Here is a 23,060-nt window from a genome sequence, read left to right on the forward strand (position 1 = left end):
AACCAGGCCCCCACACAACACCTCCTCCCCGGCCTCTCTCCCCTTGCTATGTCCACGACACCCGCACAGCACGTGCCTCTTGGCCTTTCCTCCCCGCAGGAAATGTGCACCGCACCTACTCAGAGCCCTCTACCAGCCTGCACACACTACTCACACATGCCTTCCCCACTAACCTGCCCTCACAGGCAACACCACCCTTCCCTTCACAGCCCTACCTATACTCCACACCTACTGCCCTCCTTCCCTTGCACCTAGCCTGCTCACCGCTCACGCCCTGCACTCTCCTCCTGCTACAACAACTCCATGACCAGCCACAAACCCCAGGGAAGAGGCCTTGGCAGGCCAGCCTGCCCTGGCCACCACCCGCGTGGACCCACAACAAAGGGCCCTCTTGCCTTCCTCCCCTCCTGAAACTTCCTCCACACCTACTCCCACCTTCCTCCCACACACCACACCCTCCTCTAACGCCTCCCCAACAACAACCAGGCCCCCACACAACACCTCCTCCCCAGCCTCTCTCCCCTTCCTATGTCCACGCCACCCGCACAGCACGTGCCTCTTGGCCTTTCCTCCCCGCAGGAAACGTGCACCGCACCTACTCAGAGCCCTCTACCAGCCTGCTCACACAGGCCTTCCCCACTAACCTGCCCTCACAGGCAACACCACCCTTCCCTTCACAGCCCTACCTATACTCCACACCTACTGCCCTCCTTCCCTTCCTCCCCTAAACAAACATGCACCTAGCCTGCTCACCGCTCACGCCCTGCACTCTCCTCCTGCTACAACAACTCCACGACCAGTCACATACCCCAGGGAAGAGGCCTTGGCAGGCCAGCATGCCCTGGCCTCCACTCGCGTCGCCCCACAACAAAGGGCCCTCTCGCCTTCCTCCCCTCCTGAAACTTCCTCCACACCTACTCCCACCTTCCTCCCACACACCACACCCTCCTCTAACGCCTCCCCAACAACAACCAGGCCCCCACACAACACCTCCTCCCCGGCCTCTCTCCCCTTCCTATGTCCACGCCACCCACACAGCACGTGCCTCTTGGCCTTTCCTCCCCGCAGGAAACGTGCACCGCACCTACTCAGAGCCCTCTACCAGCCTGCACACACATGCCTTCCCCACTAACCTGCCCTCACAGGCAACACCACCCTTCCCTTCACAGCCCTACCTATACTCCACACCTACTGCCCTCCTTCCCTTGCACCTAGCCTGCTCACCGCTCACGCCCTGCACTCTCCTCCTGCTACAACAACTCCATGACCACCCACAAACCCCAGGGAAGAGGCCTTGGCAGGCCAGCCTGCCCTGGCCACCACTCGCGTCACCCCACAGCAAAGGGCCCTCTCGCCTTCCTCCCCTCCTGAAACTTCCTCCACACCTACTCCCACCTTCCTCCCACACACCACACCCTCCTCTAACGCCTCCCCAACAACAACCAGGCCCCCACACAACACCTCCTCCCCGGCCTCTCTCCCCTTCCTATGTCCACGCCACCCGCACAGCACGTGCCTCTTGGCCTTTCCTCCCCGCAGGAAACGTGCACCGCACCTACTCAGAGCCCTCTAACAGCCTGAACTCACTGCTCACACATGGCTTCCCTACTAACCTGCCCTCACAGGCAACACCTCCCTTCCCTTCACAGCCCTACCTATACTCCACACCTACTGCCCTCCTTCCCTTCCTCCCCTCAACAAACATGCACCTAGCCTGCTCACCGCTCACGCCCTGCACTCTCCTCCTGCTACAACAACTCCACGACCAGCCACATACCCCAGGGAAGAGGCCTTGGCAGGCCAGCCTGCCCTGGCCACCACCCGCGTGGACCCACAACAAAGGGCCCTCTCGCCTTCCTCCCCTCCTGAAACTTCCTCCACACCTACTCCCACCTTCCTCCCACACACCACACCCTCCTCTAACGCCTCCCCAACAACAACCAGGCCCCCACACAACACCTCCTCCCCGGCCTCTCTCCCCTTGCTATGTCCACGCCACCCGCACAGCACGTGCCTCTTGGCCTTTCCTCCCCGCAGGAAACGTGCACCGCACCTACTCAGAGCCCTCTACCAGCCTGCACACACATGCCTTCCCCACTAACCTGCCCTCACAGGCAACACCACCCTTCCCTTCACAGCCCTACCTATACTCCACACCTACTGCCCTCCTTCCCTTGCACCTAGCCTGCTCACCGCTCACGCCCTGCACTCTCCTCCTGCTACAACAACTCCATGACCAGCCACAAACCCCAGGGAAGAGGCCTTGGCAGGCCAGCCTGCCCTGGCCACCACTCGCGTCACCTCACAGCAAAGGGCCCTCTCGCCTTCCTCCCCTCCTGAAACTTCCTCCACACCTACTCCCACCTTCCTCCCACACACCACACCCTCCTCTAATGCCTCCCCAACAACAACCAGGCCCCCACACAACACCTCCTCCCCTGCCTCTCTCCCCTTGCTATGTCCACGCCACCCGCACAGCACGTGCCTCTTGGCCTTTCCTCCCCGCAGGAAACGTGCACCGCACCTACTCAGAGCCCTCTAACAGCCTGAACTCACTGCTCACACATGGCTTCCCCACTAACCTGCCCTCACAGGCAACACCACCCTTCCCTTCACAGCCCTACCTATACTCCACACCTACTGCCCTCCTTCCCTTGCACCTAGCCTGCTCACCGCTCACGCCCTGCACTCTCCTCCTGCTACAACAACTCCACGACCAGCCACATACCCCAGGGAAGAGGCCTTGGCAGGCCAGCCTGCCCTGGCCACCACCCGCGTGGACCCACAACAAAGGGCCCTCTCGCCTTCCTCCCCTCCTGAAACTTCCTCCACACCTACTCCCACCTTCCTCCCACACACCACACCCTCCTCTAACGCCTCCCCAACAACAACCAGGCCCCCACACAACACCTCCTCCCCGGCCTCTCTCCCCTTGCTATGTCCACACCAGCCGCACAGCACGTGCCTCTTGGCCTTTCCTCCCCGCAGGAAACGTGCACCGCACCTACTCAGAGCCCTCTACCAGCCTGCACACACATGCCTTCCCCACTAACCTGCCCTCACAGGCAACACCACCCTTCCCTTCACAGCCCTACCTATACTCCACACCTACTGCCCTCCTTCCCTTGCACCTAGCCTGCTCACCGCTCACGCCCTGCACTCTCCTCCTGCTACAACAACTCCATGACCAGCCACAAACCCCAGGGAAGAGGCCTTGGCAGGCCAGCCTGCCCTGGCCACCACCCGTGTGGACCCACAACAAAGGGCCCTCTCGCCTTCCTCCCCTCCTGAAACTTCCTCCACACCTACTCCCACCTTCCTCCCACACACCACACCCTCCTCTAACGCCTCCCCAACAACAACCAGGCCCCCACACAACACCTCCTCCCCGGCATCTCTCCCCTTGCTATGTCCACGCCACCCGCACAGCACGTGCCTCTTGGCCTTTCCTCCCCGCAGGAAACGTGCTCCGCACCTACTCAGAGCCCTCTAACAGCCTGCACACACATGCCTTCCCCACTAACCTGCCCTCACAGGCAACACCACCCTTCCCTTCACAGCCCTACCTATACTCCACACCTACTGCCCTCCTTCCCTTGCACCTAGCCTGCTCACCGCTCACGCCCTGCACTCTCCTCCTGCTACAACAACTCCATGACCAGCCACAAACCACAGGAAAGAGGCCTTGGCAGGCCAGCCTGCCCTTGCCACCACTCGCGTCACCCCACAGCAAAGGGCCCTCTCGCCTTCCTCCCCTCCTGAAACTTCCTCCACACCTACTCCCACCTTCCTCCCACACACCACACCCTCCTCTAATGCCTCCCCAACAACAACCAGGCCCCCACACAGCACCTCCTCCCCTGCCTCTCTCCCCTTGCTATGTCCACGCCACCCGCACAGCACGTGCCTCTTGGCCTTTCCTCCCCGCAGGAAACGTGCACCGCACCTACTCAGAGCCCTCTACCAGCCTGCACACACTACTCACACATGGCTTCCCACTAACCTGCCCTCACAGGCAACACCACCCTTCCCTTCACAGCCCTACCTATACTCCACACCTACTGCCCTCCTTCCCTTGCACCTAGCCTGCTCACCGCTCACGCCCTGCACTCTCCTCCTGCTACAACAACTCCACGACCAGCCACATACCCCAGGGAAGAGGCCTTGGCAGGCCAGCCTGCCCTGGCCACCACCCGCGTGGACCCACAACAAAGGGCCCTCTCGCCTTCCTCCCCTCCTGAAACTTCCTCCACACCTACTCCCACCTTCCTCCCACACACCACACCCTCCTCTAACGCCTCCCCAACAACAACCAGGCCCCCACACAACACCTCCTCCCCGGCCTCTCTCCCCTTCCTATGTCCACGCCACCCGCACAGCACGTGCCTCTTGGCCTTTCCTCCCCGCAGGAAACGTGCACCGCACCTACTCAGAGCCCTCTACCAGCCTGCACACACAGGCCTTCCCCACTAACCTGCCCTCACAGGCAACACCACCCTTCCCTTCACAGCCCTACCTATACTCCACACCTACTGCCCTCCTTTCCTTCCTCCCCTCAACAAACATGCACCTAGCCTGCTCACCGCTCACGCCCTGCACTCTCCTCCTGCTACAACAACTCCACGACCAGTCACATACCCCAGGGAAGAGGCCTTGGCAGGCCAGCATGCCCTGGCCTCCACTCGCGTCGCCCCACAACAAAGGGCCCTCTCGCCTTCCTCCCCTCCTGAAACTTCCTCCACACCTACTCCCACCTTCCTCCCACACACCACACCCTCATCTAACGCCTCCCCAACAACAACCAGGCCCCCACACAACACCTCCTCCCCGGCCTCTCTCCCCTTCCTATGTCCACGCCACCCGCACAGCACGTGCCTCTTGGCCTTTCCTCCCCGCAGGAAACGTGCACCGCACCTACTCAGAGCCCTCTACCAGCCTGCACTCACATGCCTTGCCCACTAACCTGCCCTCACAGGCAACACCACCCTTCCCTTCACAGCCCTACCTATACTCCACACCTACTGCCCTCCTTCCCTTCCTCCCCTCAACAAACATGCACCTAGCCTGCTCACCGCTCACGCCCTGCACCCTCCTCCTGCTACAACAACTCCACGACCAGTCACATACCCCAGGGAAGAGGCCTTGGCAGGCCAGCCTGCCCTGGCCTCCACTCGCGTCGCCCCACAACAAAGGGCCCTCTTGCCTTCCTCCCCTCCTGAAACTTCCTCCACACCTACTCCCACCTTCCTCCCACACACCACACCCTCCTCTAACACCTCCCCAACAACAACCAGGCCCCCACACAACACCTCCTCCCCTGCCTCTCTCCCCTTGCCATGGCCACGCCAGCCGCACAGCACGTGCCTCTTGGCCTTTCCTCCCCGCAGGAAACATGCACCGCACCTACTCAGAGCCCTCTACCAGCCTGCTCACACAGGCCTTGCCCACTAACCTGCCCTCACAGGCAACACCACCCTTCCCTTCACAGCCCTACCTATACTCCACACCTACTGCCCTCCTTCCCTTCCTCCCCTCAACAAACATGCACCTAGCCTGCTCACCGCTCACGCCCTGCACTCTCCTCCTGCTACAACAACTCCACGACCAGCCACATACCCCAGGGAAGAGGCCTTGGCAGGCCAGCCTGCCCTGGCCTCCACTCGCGTGGCCCCACAACAAAGGGCCCTCTCGCCTTCCTCCCCTCCTGAAACTTCCTCCACACCTACTCCCACCTTCCTCCCACACACCACACCCTCCTCTAACGCCTCCCCAACAACAACCAGGCCCCCACACAACACCTCCTCCCCGGCCTCTCTCCCCTTCCTATGTCCACGCCACACGCACAGCACGTGCCTCTTGGCCTTTCCTCCCCGCAGGAAACGTGCACCGCACCTACTCAGAGCCCTCTACCAGCCTGCACACACATGCCTTCCCCACTAACCTGCCCTCACAGGCAACACCACCCTTCCCTTCACAGCCCTACCTATACTCCACACCTACTGCCCTCCTTCCCTTGCACCTAGCCTGCTCACCGCTCACGCCCTGCACTCTCCTCCTGCTACAACAACTCCATGACCAGCCACAAACCCCAGGGAAGAGGCCTTGGCAGGCCAGCCTGCCCTGGCCACCACTCGCGTTGCCCCACAGCAAAGGGCCCTCTCGCCTTCCTCCCCTCCTGAAACTTCCTCCACACCTACTCCCACCTTCCTCCCACACACCACACCCTCCTCTAATGCCTCCCCAACAACAACCAGGCCCCCACACAACACCTCCTCCCCTGCCTCTCTCCCCTTCCTATGTCCACGCCACCCGCACAGCACGTGCCTCTTGGCCTTTCCTCCCCGCAGGAAACGTGCACCGCACCTACTCAGAGCCCTCTACCAGCCTGCACACACAGGCCTTCCCCACTAACCTGCCCTCACAGGCAACACCACCCTTCCCTTCACAGCCCTACCTATACTCCACACCTACTGCCCTCCTTCCCTTGCACCTAGCCTGCTCACCGCTCACGCCCTGCACTCTCCTCCTGCTACAACAACTCCATGACCAGCCACAAACCCCAGGGAAGAGGCCTTGGCAGGCTAGCCTGCCCTGGCCACCACCTGCGTGGACCCACAACAAAGGGCCCTCTCGCCTTCCTCCCCTCCTGAAACTTCCTCCACACCTACTCCCACCTTCCTCCCACACACCACACCCTCCTCTAACGCCTCCCCAACAACAACCAGGCCCCCACACAACACCTCCTCCCCGGCCTCTCTCCCCTTCCTATGTCCACGCCACCCGCACAGCACGTGCCTCTTGGCCTTTCCTCCCCGCAGGAAACGTGCACCGCACCTACTCAGAGCCCTCTACCAGCCTGCACACACAGGCCTTCCCCACTAACCTGCCCTCACAGGCAACACCACCCTTCCCTTCACAGCCCTACCTATACTCCACACCTACTGCCCTCCTTCCCTTCCTCCCCTCAACAAACATGCACCTAGCCTGCTCACCGCTCACGCCCTGCACTCTCCTCCTGCTACAACAACTCCACGACCAGTCACATACCCCAGGGAAGAGGCCTTGGCAGGCCAGCCTGCCCTGGCCTCCACTCGCGTGGCCCCACAACAAAGGGCCCTCTCGCCTTCCTCCCCTCCTGAAACTTCCTCCACACCTACTCCCACCTTCCTCCCACACACCACACCCTCCTCTAACGCCTCCCCAACAACAACCAGGCCCCCACACAACACCTCCTCCCCGGCCTCTCTCCCCTTGCCATGGCCACGCCACACGCACAGCACGTGCCTCTTGGCCTTTCCTCCCCACAGGAAACGTGCACCGCACCTACTCAGAGCCCTCTACCAGCCTGCACACACATGCCTTCCCCACTAACCTGCCCTCACAGGCAACACCACCCTTCCCTTCACAGCCCTACCTATACTCCACACCTACTGCCCTCCTTCCCTTGCACCTAGCCTGCTCACCGCTCACGCCCTGCACTCTCCTCCTGCTACAACAACTCCATGACCAGCCACAAACCCCAGGGAAGAGGCCTTGGCAGGCCAGCCTGCCCTGGCCACCACCCGCGTGGACCCACAACAAAGGGCCCTCTCGCCTTCCTCCCCTCCTGAAACTTCCTCCACACCTACTCCCACCTTCCTCCCACACACCACACCCTCCTCTAACGCCTCCCCAACAACAACCAGGCCCCCACACAACACCTCCTCCCCGGCCTCTCTCCCCTTCCTATGTCCACGCCACCCGCACAGCACGTGCCTCTTGGCCTTTCCTCCCCGCAGGAAACGTGCACCGCACCTACTCAGAGCCCTCTACCAGCCTGCACACACATGCCTTCCCCACTAACCTGCCCTCACAGGCAACACCACCCTTCCCTTCACAGCCCTACCTATACTCCACACCTACTGCCCTCCTTACCTTCCTCCCCTCAACAAACATGCACCTAGCCTGCTCACCGCTCACGCCCTGCACTCTCCTCCTACTACAACAACTCCACGACCAGTCACATACCCCAGGGAAGAGGCCTTGGCAGGCCAGCCTGCCCTGTCCTCCACTCGCGTCGCCCCACAACAAAGGGCCCTCTCGCCTTCCTCCCCTCCTGAAACTTCCTCCACACCTACTCCCACCTTCCTCCCACACACCACACCCTCCTCTAACGCCTCCCCAACAACAACCAGGCCCCCACACAACACCTCCTCCCCGGCCTCTCTCCCCTTCCTATGTCCACGCCACCCGCACAGCACGTGCCTCTTGGCCTTTCCTCCCCGCAGGAAACGTGCACCGCACCTACTCAGAGCCCTCTACCAGCCTGCACACACATGCCTTCCCCACTAACCTGCCCTCACAGGCAACACCACCCTTCCCTTCACAGCCCTACCTATACTCCACACCTACTGCCCTCCTTCCCTTCCTCCCCTCAACAAACATGCACCTAGCCTGCTCACCGCTCACGCCCTGCACTCTCCTCCTGCTACAACAACTCCACGACCAGTCACATACCCCAGGGAAGAGGCCTTGGCAGGCCAGCCTGCCCTGGCCTCCACTCGCGTCGCCCCACAACAAAGGGCCCTCTTGCCTTCCTCCCCTCCTGAAACTTCCTCCACACCTACTCCCACCTTCCTCCCACACACCACACCCTCCTCTAATGCCTCCCCAACAACAACCAGGCCCCCACACAGCACCTCCTCCCCGGCCTCTCTCCCCTTGCTATGTCCACGCCACCCGCACAGCACGTGCCTCTTGGCCTTTCCTCCCCGCAGGAAACGTGCACCGCACCTACTCAGAGCCCTCTACCAGCCTGCACACACAGGCCTTCCCCACTAACCTGCCCTCACAGGCAACACCACCCTTCCCTTCACAGCCCTACCTATACTCCACACCTACTGCCCTCCTTCCCTTCCTCCCCTCAACAAACATGCAGCTAGCCTGCTCACCGCTCACGCCCTGCACTCTCCTCCTGCTACAACAACTCCACGACCAGCCACATACCCCAGGGAAGAGGCCTTGGCAGGCCAGCCTGCCCTGGCCACCACCCGCGTGGACCCACAACAAAGGGCCCTCTTGCCTTCCTCCCCTCCTGAAACTTCCTCCACACCTACTCCCACTTCCTCCCACACACCACACCCTCATCTAATGCCTCCCCAACAACAACCAGGCCCCCACACAACACCTCCTCCCCTGCCTCTCTCCCTTTGCTATGTCCACGCCACCCGCACAGCACGTGCCTCTTGGCCTTTCCTCCCTGCAGGAAACGTGCACCGCACCTACTCAGAGCCCTCTACCAGCCTGCACACACATGCCTTCCCCACTAACCTGCCCTCACAGGCAACACCACCCTTCCCTTCACAGCCCTACCTATACTCCACACCTACTGCCCTCCTTCCCTTCCTCCCCTCAACAAACATGCACCTAGCCTGCTCACCGCTCACGCCCTGCACTCTCCTCCTGCTACAACAACTCCACGACCAGTCACATACCCCAGGGAAGAGGCCTTGGCAGGCCAGCCTGCCCTGGCCTCCACTCGCGTCGCCCCACAACAAAGGGCCCTCTTGCCTTCCTCCCCTCCTGAAACTTCCTCCACACCTACTCCCACCTTCCTCCCACACACCACACCCTCCTCTAATGCCTCCCCAACAACAACCAGGCCCCCACACAGCACCTCCTCCCCGGCCTCTCTCCCCTTGCTATGTCCACGCCACCCGCACAGCACGTGCCTCTTGGCCTTTCCTCCCCGCAGGAAACGTGCACCGCACCTACTCAGAGCCCTCTACCAGCCTGCACACACAGGCCTTCCCCACTAACCTGCCCTCACAGGCAACACCACCCTTCCCTTCACAGCCCTACCTATACTCCACACCTACTGCCCTCCTTCCCTTCCTCCCCTCAACAAACATGCAGCTAGCCTGCTCACCGCTCACGCCCTGCACTCTCCTCCTGCTACAACAACTCCACGACCAGCCACATACCCCAGGGAAGAGGCCTTGGCAGGCCAGCCTGCCCTGGCCACCACCCGCGTGGACCCACAACAAAGGGCCCTCTTGCCTTCCTCCCCTCCTGAAACTTCCTCCACACCTACTCCCACTTCCTCCCACACACCACACCCTCATCTAATGCCTCCCCAACAACAACCAGGCCCCCACACAACACCTCCTCCCCTGCCTCTCTCCCTTTGCTATGTCCACGCCACCCGCACAGCACGTGCCTCTTGGCCTTTCCTCCCTGCAGGAAACGTGCACCGCACCTACTCAGAGCCCTCTACCAGCCTGCACACACATGCCTTCCCCACTAACCTGCCCTCACAGGCAACACCACCCTTCCCTTCACAGCCCTACCTATACTCCACACCTACTGCCCTCCTTCCCTTGCACCTAGCCTGCTCACCGCTCACGCCCTGCACTCTCCTCCTGCTACAACAACTCCATGACCACCCACAAACCCCAGGGAAGAGGCCTTGGCAGGCCAGCCTGCCCTGGCCACCACTCGCGTGGACCCACAACAAAGGTCCCTCTCGCCTTCCTCCCCTCCTGAAACTTCCTCCACACCTACTCCCACCTTCCTCCCACACACCACACCCTCCTCTAATGCCTCCCCAACAACAACCAGGCCCCCATACAGCACCTCCTCCCCTGCCTCTCTCCCCTTCCTATGTCCACGCCACCCGCACAGCACGTGCCTCTTGGCCTTTCCTCCCCGCAGGAAACATGCACCGCACCTACTCAGAGCCCTCTACCAGCCTGCTCACACATGCCTTCCCCACTAACCTGCCCTCACAGGCAACACCACCCTTCCCTTCACAGCCCTACCTATACTCCACACCTACTGCCCTCCTTCCCTTGCACCTAGCCTGCTCACCGCTCACGCCCTGCACTCTCCTCCTGCTACAACAACTCCATGACCACCCACAAACCCCAGGGAAGAGGCCTTGGCAGGCCAGCCTGCCCTGGCCACCACTCGCGTGGACCCACAACAAAGGTCCCTCTCGCCTTCCTCCCCTCCTGAAACTTCCTCCACACCTACTCCCACCTTCCTCCCACACACCACACCCTCCTCTAACGCCTCCCCAACAACAACCAGGCCCCCACACAACACCTCCTCCCCGGCCTCTCTCCCCTTGCTATGTCCACGCCACCCGCACAGCACGTGCCTCTTGGCCTTTCCTCCCCGCAGGAAACGTGCACCGCACCTACTCAGAGCCCTCTACCAGCCTGCACACACATGCCTTCCCCACTAACCTGCCCTCACAGGCAACACCACCCTTCCCTTCACAGCCCTACCTATACTCCACACCTACTGCCCTCCTTCCCTTGCACCTAGCCTGCTCACCGCTCACGCCCTGCACTCTCCTCCTGCTACAACAACTCCATGACCACCCACAAACCCCAGGGAAGAGGCCTTGGCAGGCCAGCCTGCCCTGGCCACCACTCGCGTTGCCCCACAGCAAAGGGCCCTCTCGCCTTCCTCCCCTCCTGAAACTTCCTCCACACCTACTCCCACCTTCTTCCCACACACCACACCCTCCTCTAACGCCTCCCCAACAACAACCAGGCCCCCACACAACACCTCCTCCCCGGCCTCTCTCCCCTTGCCATGGCCACGCCAGCCGCACAGCACGTGCCTCTTGGCCTTTCCTCCCCGCAGGAAACATGCACCGCACCTACTCAGAGCCTTCTACCAGCCTGCACACACATGCCTTGCCCACTAACCTGCCCTCACAGGCAACACCACCCTTCCCTTCACAGCCCTACCTATACTCCACACCTACTGCCCTCCTTCCCTTGCACCTAGCCTGCTCACCGCTCACGCCCTGCACTCTCCTCCTGCTACAACAACTCCATGACCAGCCACAAACCCCAGGGAAGAGGCCTTGGCAGGCCAGCCTGCCCTGGCCACCACCCGCGTGGACCCACAACAAAGGGCCCTCTTGCCTTCCTCCCCTCCTGAAACTTCCTCCACACCTACTCCCACCTTCCTCCCACACACCACACCCTCATCTAACGCCTCCCCAACAACAACCAGGCCCCCACACAACACCTCCTCCCCGGCCTCTCTCCCCTTCCTATGTCCACGCCACCCGCACAGCACGTGCCTCTTGGCCTTTCCTCCCCGCAGGAAACGTGCACCGCACCTACTCAGAGCCCTCTACCAGCCTGCACACACATGCCTTCCCCACTAACCTGCCCTCACAGGCAACACCACCCTTCCCTTCACAGCCCTACCTATACTCCACACCTACTGCCCTCCTTCCCTTGCACCTAGCCTGCTCACCGCTCACGCCCTGCACTCTCCTCCTGCTACAACAACTCCATGACCACCCACAAACCCCAGGGAAGAGGCTTTGGGAGGCCAGCCTGCCCTGGCCACCACTCGTGTCACCCCACAGCAAAGGTCCCTCTCGCCTTCCTCCCCTCCTGAAACTTCCTCCACACCTACTCCCACCTTCTTCCCACACACCACACCCTCCTCTAATGCCTCCCCAACAACAACCAGGCCCCCATACAGTACCTCCTCCCCTGCCTCTCTCCCCTTGCTATGTCCACGCCACCCGCACAGCACGTGCCTCTTGGCCTTTCCTCCCCGCAGGAAACATGCACCGCACCTACTCAGAGCCCTCTACCAGCCTGCTCACACATGCCTTCCCCACTAACCTGCCCTCACAGGCAACACCACCCTTCCCTTCACAGCCCTACCTATACTCCACACCTACTGCCCTCCTTCCCTTGCACCTAGCCTGCTCACCGCTCACGCCCTGCACTCTCCTCCTGCTACAACAACTCCATGACCAGCCACAAACCCCAGGGAAGAGGCCTTGGCAGGCCAGCCTGCCCTGGCCACCACTCGTGTCGCCCCACAGCAAAGGTCCCTCTCGCCTTCCTCCCCTCCTGAAACTTCCTCCACACCTACTCCCACCTTCTTCCCACACACCACACCCTCCTCTAATGCCTCCCCAACAACAACCAGGCCCCCATACAGCACCTCCTCCCCGGCCTCTCTCCCCTTGCTATGTCCACGCCACCCGCACAGCACGTGCCTCTTGGCCTTTCCTCCCCGCAGGAAACATGCACCGCACCTACTCAGAGCCCTCTACCAGCCTGCTCACACATGCCTTCCCCACTAACCTGCCCTCACAGGCAACACCACCCTTCCCTTCACAGCCCTACCTATACTCCACACCTACTGCCCTCCTTCCCTTGCACCTAGCCTGCTCACCGCTCACGCCCTGCACTCTCCTCCTGCTACAACAACTCCACGACCAGCCACAAACCCCAGGGAAGAGGCCTTGGCAGGCCAGCCTGCCCTGGCCACCACCCGCGTGGACCCACAACAAAGGGCCCTCTTGCCTTCCTCCCCTCCTGAAACTTCCTCCACACCTACTCCCACCTTCCTCCCACACACCACACCCTCATCTAACGCCTCCCCAACAACAACCAGGCCCCCACACAACACCTCCTCCCCGGCCTCTCTCCCCTTCCTATGTCCACGCCACCCGCACAGCACGTGCCTCTTGGCCTTTCCTCCCCGCAGGAAACGTGCACCGCACCTACTCAGAGCCCTCTACCAGCCTGCACACACATGCCTTCCCCACTAACCTGCCCTCACAGGCAACACCACCCTTCCCTTCACAGCCCTACCTATACTCCACACCTACTGCCCTCCTTCCCTTCCACCTAGCCTGCTCACCGCTCACGCCCTGCACTCTCCTCCTGCTACAACAACTCCATGACCAGCCACAAACCCCAGGGAAGAGGCCTTGGCAGGCCAGCCTGCCCTGGCCACCACTCGTGTCACCCCACAGCAAAGGTCCCTCTCGCCTTCCTCCCCTCCTGAAACTTCCTCCACACCTACTCCCACCTTCTTCCCACACACCACACCCTCCTCTAATGCCTCCCCAACAACAACCAGGCCCCCATACAGCACCTCCTCCCCGGCCTCTCTCCCCTTGCTATGTCCACGCCAGCCGCACAGCACGTGCCTCTTGGCCTTTCCTCCCCGCAGGAAACATGCACCGCACCTACTCAGAGCCCTCTACCAGCCTGCTCACACATGCCTTCCCCACTAACCTGCCCTCACAGGCAACACCACCCTTCCCTTCACAGCCCTACCTATACTCCACACCTACTGCCCTCCTTCCCTTCCGCCCCTCAACAAACATGCACCTAGCCTGCTCACCGCTCACGCCCTGCACTCTCCTCCTGCTACAACAACTCCACGACCAGCCACATACCCCAGGGAAGAGGCCTTGGCAGGCCAGCCTGCCCTGGCCTCCACTCGCGTCGCCCCACAACAAAGGGCCCTCTTGCCTTCCTCCCCTCCTGAAACTTCCTCCACACCTACTCCCACCTTCCTCCCACACACCACACCCTCCTCTAACGCCTCCCCAACAACAACCAGGCCCCCACACAACACCTCCTCCCCTGCCTCTCTCCCCTTGCCATGGCCACGCCAGCCGCACAGCACGTGCCTCTTGGCCTTTCCTCCCCGCAGGAAACGTGCACCGCACCTACTCAGAGCCCTCTACCAGCCTGCACACACATGCCTTCCCCACTAACCTGCCCTCACAGGCAACACCACCCTTCCCTTCACAGCCCTACCTATACTCCACACCTACTGCCCTCCTTCCCTTGCACCTAGCCTGCTCACCGCTCACGCCCTGCACTCTCCTCCTGCTACAACAACTCCACGACCAGCCACAAACCCCAGGGAAGAGGCCTTGGCAGGCCAGCCTGCCCTGGCCACCACCCGCGTGGACCCACAACAAAGGGCCCTCTTGCCTTCCTCCCCTCCTGAAACTTCCTCCACACCTACTCCCACCTTCCTCCCACACACCACACCCTCCTCTAACGCCTCCCCAACAACAACCAGGCCCCCACACAACACCTCCTCCCCGGCCTCTCTCCCCTTCCTATGTCCACGCCACACGCACAGCACGTGCCTCTTGGCCTTTCCTCCCCGCAGGAAACGTGCACCGCACCTACTCAGAGCCCTCTACCAGCCTGCACACACATGCCTTCCCCACTAACCTGCCCTCACAGGCAACACCACCCTTCCCTTCACAGCCCTACCTATACTCCACACCTACTGCCCTCCTTCCCTTGCACCTAGCCTGCTCACCGCTCACGCCCTGCACTCTCCTCCTGCTACAACAACTCCACGACCAGCCACAAACCCCAGGGAAGAGGCCTTGGCAGGCCAGCCTGCCCTGGCCACCACCCGCGTGGACCCACAACAAAGGGCCCTCTTGCCTTCCTCCCCTCCTGAAACTTCCTCCACACCTACTCCCACCTTCCTCCCACACACCACACCCTCCTCTAACGCCTCCCCAACAACAACCAGGCCCCCACACAACACCTCCTCCCCGGCCTCTCTCCCCTTCCTATGTCCACGCCACACGCACAGCACGTGCCTCTTGGCCTTTCCTCCCCGCAGGAAACGTGCACCGCACCTACTCAGAGCCCTCTACCAGCCTGCACACACATGCCTTCCCCACTAACCTGCCCTCACAGGCAACACCACCCTTCCCTTCACAGCCCTACCTATACTCCACACCTACTGCCCTCCTTCCCTTGCACCTAGCCTGCTCACCGCTCACGCCCTGCACTCTCCTCCTGCTACAACAACTCCATGACCAGCCACAAACCCCAGGGAAGAGGCCTTGGCAGGCCAGCCTGCCCTGGCCTCCACTCGCGTGGCCCCACAACAAAGGGCCCTCTCGCCTTCCTCCCCTCCTGAAACTTCCTCCACACCTACTCCCACCTTCCTCCCACACACCACACCCTCCTCTAATGCCTCCCCAACAACAACCAGGCCTCCATACAGCACCTCCTCCCCTGCCTCTCTCCCCTTGCTATGTCCACGCCACCCGCACAGCACGTGCCTCTTGGCCTTTCCTCCCCGCAGGAAACATGCACCGCACCTACTCAGAGCCCTCTACCAGCCTGCACACACATGCCTTCCCCACTAACCTGCCCTCACAGGCAACACCACCCTTCCCTTCACAGCCCTACCTATACTCCACACCTACTGCCCTCCTTCCCTTCCTCCCCTCAACAAACATGCACCTAGCCTGCTCACCGCTCACGCCCTGCACTCTCCTCCTGCTACAACAACTCCACGACCAGCCACATACCCCAGGGAAGAGGCCTTGGCAGGCCAGCCTGCCCTGGCCTCCACTCGCGTGGCCCCACAACAAAGGGCCCTCTCGCCTTCCTCCCCTCCTGAAACTTCCTCCACACCTACTCCCACCTTCCTCCCACACACCACACCCTCCTCTAACGCCTCCCCAACAACAACCAGGCCCCCACACAACACCTCCTCCCCGGCCTCTCTCCCCTTGCTATGTCCACGCCACCCGCACAGCACGTGCCTCTTGGCCTTTCCTCCCCGCAGGAAACGTGCACCGCACCTACTCAGAGCCCTCTACCAGCCTGCACACACATGCCTTCCCCACTAACCTGCCCTCACAGGCAACACCACCCTTCCCTTCACAGCCCTACCTATACTCCACACCTACTGCCCTCCTTCCCTTGCACCTAGCCTGCTCACCGCTCACGCCCTGCACTCTCCTCCTGCTACAACAACTCCATGACCAGCCACAAACCACAGGGAAGAGGCCTTGGCAGGCCAGCCTGCCCTGGCCACCACTCGCGTTGCCCCACAGCAAAGGGCCCTCTCGCCTTCCTCCCCTCCTGAAACTTCCTCCACACCTACTCCCACCTTCCTCCCACACACCACACCCTCCTCTAATGCCTCCCCAACAACAACCAGGCCCCCACACAACACCTCCTCCCCGGCCTCTCTCCCCTTGCTATGTCCACGCCACCCGCACAGCACGTGCCTCTTGGCCTTTCCTCCCCGCAGGAAACGTGCACCGCACCTACTCAGAGCCCTCTACCAGCCTGCACACACATGCCTTCCCCACTAACCTGCCCTCACAGGCAACACCACCCTTCCCTTCACAGCCCTACCTATACTCCACACCTACTGCCCTCCTTCCCTTCCTCCCCTCAACAAACATGCACCTAGCCTGCTCACCGCTCACGCCCTGCACTCTCCTCCTGCTACAACAACTCCACGACCAGTCACATACCCCAGGGAAGAGGCCTTGGCAGGCCAGCCTGCCCTGGCCTCCACTCGCGTCGCCCCACAACAAAGGGCCCTCTTGCCTTCCTCCCCTCCTGAAACTTCCTCCACACCTACTCCCACCTTCCTCCCACACACCACACCCTCCTCTAACGCCTCCCCAACAACAACCAGGCCCCCACACAACACCTCCTCCCCGGCCTCTCTCCCCTTGCCATGGCCACGCCAGCCGCACAGCACGTGCCTCTTGGCCTTTCCTCCCCGCAGGAAACGTGCACCGCACCTACTCAGAGCCCTCTACCAGCCTGCACACACATGGCTTCCCCACTAACCTGCCCTCACAGGCAACACCACCCTTCCCTTCACAGCCCTACCTATACTCCACACCTACTGCCCTCCTTCCCTTGCACCTAGCCTGCTCACCGCTCACGCCCTGCACTCTCCTCCTGCTACAACAACTCCACGACCAGCCACAAACCCCAGGGAAGAGGCCTTGGCAGGCCAGCCTGCCCTGGCCACCACCCGCGTGGACCCACAACAAAGGGCCCTCTCGCCTTCCTCCCCTCCTGAAACTTCCTCCACACCTACTCCCACCTTCCTCCCACACACCACACCCTCATCTAACGCCTCCCCAACAACAACCAGGCCCCCACACAACACCTCCTCCCCGGCCTCTCTCCCCTTGCTATGTCCACGCCAGCCGCACAGCACGTGCCTCTTGGCCTTTCCTCCCCGCAGGAAACGTGCACCGCACCTACTCAGAGCCCTCTACCAGCCTGCACACACATGCCTTCCCCACTAACCTGCCCTCACAGGCAACACCACCCTTCCCTTCACAGCCCTACCTATACTCCACACCTACTGCCCTCCTTCCCTTGCACCTAGCCTGCTCACCGCTCACGCCCTGCACTCTCCTCCTGCTACAACAACTCCATGACCAGCCACAAACCACAGGGAAGAGGCCTTGGCAGGCCAGCCTGCCCTGGCCACCACTCGCGTTGCCCCACAGCAAAGGGCCCTCTCGCCTTCCTCCCCTCCTGAAACTTCCTCCACACCTACTCCCACCTTCCTCCCACACACCACACCCTCCTCTAATGCCTCCCCAACAACAACCAGGCCCCCACACAACACCTCCTCCCCGGCCTCTCTCCCCTTGCTATGTCCACGCCACCCGCACAGCACGTGCCTCTTGGCCTTTCCTCCCCGCAGGAAACGTGCACCGCACCTACTCAGAGCCCTCTACCAGCCTGCACACACTACTCACACATGCCTTCCCCACTAACCTGCCCTCACAGGCAACACCACCCTTCCCTTCACAGCCCTACCTATACTCCACACCTACTGCCCTCCTTCCCTTGCATCTAGCCTGCTCACCGCTCACGCCCTGCACTCTCCTCCTGCTACAACAACTCCATGACCAGCCACAAACCCCAGGGAAGAGGCCTTGGCAGGCTAGCCAGCCCTGGCCACCACTCGCGTCACCCCACAACAAAGGGCCCTCTCGCCTTCCTCCCCTCCTGAAACTTCCTCCACACCTACTCCCACCTTCCTCCCACACACCACACCCTCCTCTAACGCCTCCCCAACAACAACCAGGCCCCCACACAACACCTCCTCCCCGGCCTCTCTCCCCTTGCTATGTCCACGCCACCCGCACAGCACGTGCCTCTTGGCCTTTCCTCCCCGCAGGAAACGTGCACCGCACCTACTCAGAGCCCTCTACCAGCCTGCACACACAGGCCTTCCCCACTAACCTGCCCTCACAGGCAACACCACCCTTCCCTTCACAGCCCTACCTATACTCCACACCTACTGCCCTCCTTCCCTTCCTCCCCTCAACAAACATGCACCTAGCCTGCTCACCGCTCACGCCCTGCACTCTCCTCCTGCTACAACAACTCCACGACCAGTCACATACCCCAGGGAAGAGGCCTTGGCAGGCCAGCCTGCCCTGGCCTCCACTCGCGTCGCCCCACAACAAAGGGCCCTCTTGCCTTCCTCCCCTCCTGAAACTTCCTCCACACCTACTCCCACCTTCCTCCCACACACCACACCCTCCTCTAACGCCTCCCCAACAACAACCAGGCCCCCACACAACACCTCCTCCACTGCCTCTCTCCCCTTGCCATGGCCACGCCAGCCGCACAGCACGTGCCTCTTGGCCTTTCCTCCCCGCAGGAAACATGCACCGCACCTACTCAGAGCCCTCTACCAGCCTGCTCACACAGGCCTTGCCCACTAACCTGCCCTCACAGGCAACACCACCCTTCCCTTCACAGCCCTACCTATACTCCACACCTACTGCCCTCCTTCCCTTCCTCCCCTCAACAAACATGCACCTAGCCTGCTCACCGCTCACGCCCTGCACTCTCCTCCTGCTACAACAACTCCACGACCAGCCACATACCCCAGGGAAGAGGCCTTGGCAGGCCAGCCTGCCCTGGCCTCCACTCGCGTGGCCCCACAACAAAGGGCCCTCTCGCCTTCCTCCCCTCCTGAAACTTCCTCCACACCTACTCCCACCTTCCTCCCACACACCACACCCTCCTCTAACGCCTCCCCAACAACAACCAGGCCCCCACACAACACCTCCTCCCCGGCCTCTCTCCCCTTCCTATGTCCACGCCACACGCACAGCACGTGCCTCTTGGCCTTTCCTCCCCGCAGGAAACGTGCACCGCACCTACTCAGAGCCCTCTACCAGCCTGCACACACATGCCTTCCCCACTAACCTGCCCTCACAGGCAACACCACCCTTCCCTTCACAGCCCTACCTATACTCCACACCTACTGCCCTCCTTCCCTTGCACCTAGCCTGCTCACCGCTCACGCCCTGCACTCTCCTCCTGCTACAACAACTCCATGACCAGCCACAAACCACAGGGAAGAGGCCTTGGCAGGCCAGCCTGCCCTGGCCACCACTCGCGTTGCCCCACAGCAAAGGGCCCTCTCGTCTTCCTCCCCTCCTGAAACTTCCTCCACACCTACTCCCACCTTCCTCCCACACACCACACCCTCCTCTAATGCCTCCCCAACAACAACCAGGCCCCCACACAACACCTCCTCCCCTGCCTCTCTCCCCTTGCTATGTCCACGCCACCCGCACAGCACGTGCCTCTTGGCCTTTCCTCCCCGCAGGAAACGTGCACCGCACCTACTCAGAGCCCTCTACCAGCCTGCACACACTACTCACACATGCCTTCCCCACTAACCTGCCCTCACAGGCAACACCACCCTTCCCTTCACAGCCCTACCTATACTCCACACCTACTGCCCTCCTTCCCTTGCACCTAGCCTGCTCACCGCTCACGCCCTGCACTCTCCTCCTGCTACAACAACTCCATGACCAGCCACAAACCCCAGGGAAGAGGCCTTGGCAGGCCAGCCTGCCCTGGCCACCACCCGCGTGGACCCACAACAAAGGGCCCTCTTGCCTTCCTCCCCTCCTGAAACTTCCTCCACACCTACTCCCACCTTCCTCCCACACACCACACCCTCCTCTAATGCCTCCCCAACAACAACCAGGCCCCCATACAGCACCTCCTCCCCTGCCTCTCTCCCCTTGCTATGTCCACGCCACCCGCACAGCACGTGCCTCTTGGCCTTTCCTCCCCGCAGGAAACGTGCACCGCACCTACTCAGAGCCCTCTAACAGCCTGCTCACACAGGCCTTCCCCACTAACCTGCCCTCACAGGCAACACCACCCTTCCCTTCACAGCCCTACCTATACTCCACACCTACTGCCCTCCTTCCCTTCCTCCCCTCAACAAACATGCACCTAGCCTGCTCACCGCTCACGCCCTGCACTCTCCTCCTGCTACAACAACTCCATGACCAGCCACAAACCCCAGGGAAGAGGCCTTGGCAGGCCAGCCTGCCCTGGCCACCACTCGCGTTGCCCCACAGCAAAGGGCCCTCTCGCCTTCCTCCCCTCCTGAAACTTCCTCCACACCTACTCCCACCTTCCTCCCACACACCACACCCTCCTCTAATGCCTCCCCAACAACAACCAGGCCCCCACACAACACCTCCTCCCCTGCCTCTCTCCCCTTGCTATGTCCACGACACCCGCACAGCACGTGCCTCTTGGCCTTTCCTCCCCGCAGGAAACGTGCACCGCACCTACTCAGAGCCCTCTACCAGCCTGCACACACTACTCACACATGCCTTCCCCACTAACCTGCCCTCACAGGCAACACCACCCTTCCCTTCACAGCCCTACCTATACTCCACACCTACTGCCCTCCTTCCCTTGCACCTAGCCTGCTCACCGCTCACGCCCTGCACTCTCCTCCTGCTACAACAACTCCATGACCAGCCACAAACCCCAGGGAAGAGGCCTTGGCAGGCTAGCCTGCCCTGGCCACCACCCGCGTGGACCCACAACAAAGGGCCCTCTCGCCTTCCTCCCCTCCTGAAACTTCCTCCACACCTACTCCCACCTTCCTCCCACACACCACACCCTCCTCTAATGCCTCCCCAACAACAACCAGGCCCCCACACAACACCTCCTCCCCGGCCTCTCTCCCCTTGCTATGTCCACGCCACCCGCACAGCACGTGCCTCTTGGCCTTTCCTCCCCGCAGGAAACGTGCACCGCACCTACTCAGAGCCCTCTACCAGCCTGCACACACAGGCCTTCCCCACTAACCTGCCCTCACAGGCAACACCACCCTTCCCTTCACAGCCCTACCTATACTCCACACCTACTGCCCTCCTTCCCTTCCTCCCCTCAACAAACATGCACCTAGCCTGCTCACCGCTCACGCCCTGCACTCTCCTCCTGCTACAACAACTCCACGACCAGTCACATACCCCAGGGAAGAGGCCTTGGCAGGCCAGCCTGCCCTGGCCACCACTCGCGTCGCCCCACAACAAAGGGCCCTCTCGCCTTCCTCCCCTCCTGAAACTTCCTCCACACCTACTCCCACCTTCCTCCCACACACCACACCCTCCTCTAACGCCTCCCCAACAACAACCAGGCCCCCACACAACACCTCCTCCCCGGCCTCTCTCCCCTTGCTATGTCCACGCCACCCGCACAGCACGTGCCTCTTGGCCTTTCCTCCCCGCAGGAAACGTGCACCGCACCTACTCAGAGCCCTCTAACAGCCTGCACACACATGCCTTCCCCACTAACCTGCCCTCACAGGCAACACCACCCTTCCCTTCACAGCCCTACCTATACTCCACACCTACTGCCCTCCTTCCCTTCCTCCCCTCAACAAACATGCACCTAGCCTGCTCACCGCTCACGCCCTGCACTCTCCTCCTGCTACAACAACTCCACGACCAGTCACATACCCCAGGGAAGAGGCCTTGGCAGGCCAGCCTGCCCTGGCCTCCACTCGCGTCGCCCCAAAACAAAGGGCCCTCTTGCCTTCCTCCCCTCCTGAAACTTCCTCCACACCTACTCCCACCTTCCTCCCACACACCACACCCTCCTCTAACGCCTCCCCAACAACAACCAGGCCCCCACACAACACCTCCTCCCCAGCCTCTCTCCCCTTGCTATGTCCACGCCAGCCGCACAGCACGTGCCTCTTGGCCTTTCCTCCCCGCAGGAAACGTGCACCGCACCTACTCAGAGCCCTCTACCAGCCTGCACACACATGCCTTCCCCACTAACCTGCCCTCACAGGCAACACCACCCTTCCCTTCACAGCCCTACCTATACTCCACACCTACTGCCCTCCTTCCCTTGCACCTAGCCTGCTCACCGCTCACGCCCTGCACTCTCCTCCTGCTACAACAACTCCATGACCACCCACAAACCCCAGGGAAGAGGCCTTGGCAGGCCAGCCTGCCCTGGCCACCACTCGCGTTGCCCCACAGCAAAGGGCCCTCTCGCCTTCCTCCCCTCCTGAAACTTCCTCCACACCTACTCCCACCTTCCTCCCACACACCACACCCTCCTCTAATGCCTCCCCAACAACAACCAGGCCCCCACACAACACCTCCTCCCCTGCCTCTCTCCCCTTGCTAT

Source organism: Struthio camelus, chromosome 30 (genome assembly GCF_040807025.1).
Source record: "Struthio camelus isolate bStrCam1 chromosome 30, bStrCam1.hap1, whole genome shotgun sequence".
NCBI lineage: Eukaryota > Metazoa > Chordata > Aves > Struthioniformes > Struthionidae > Struthio > Struthio camelus.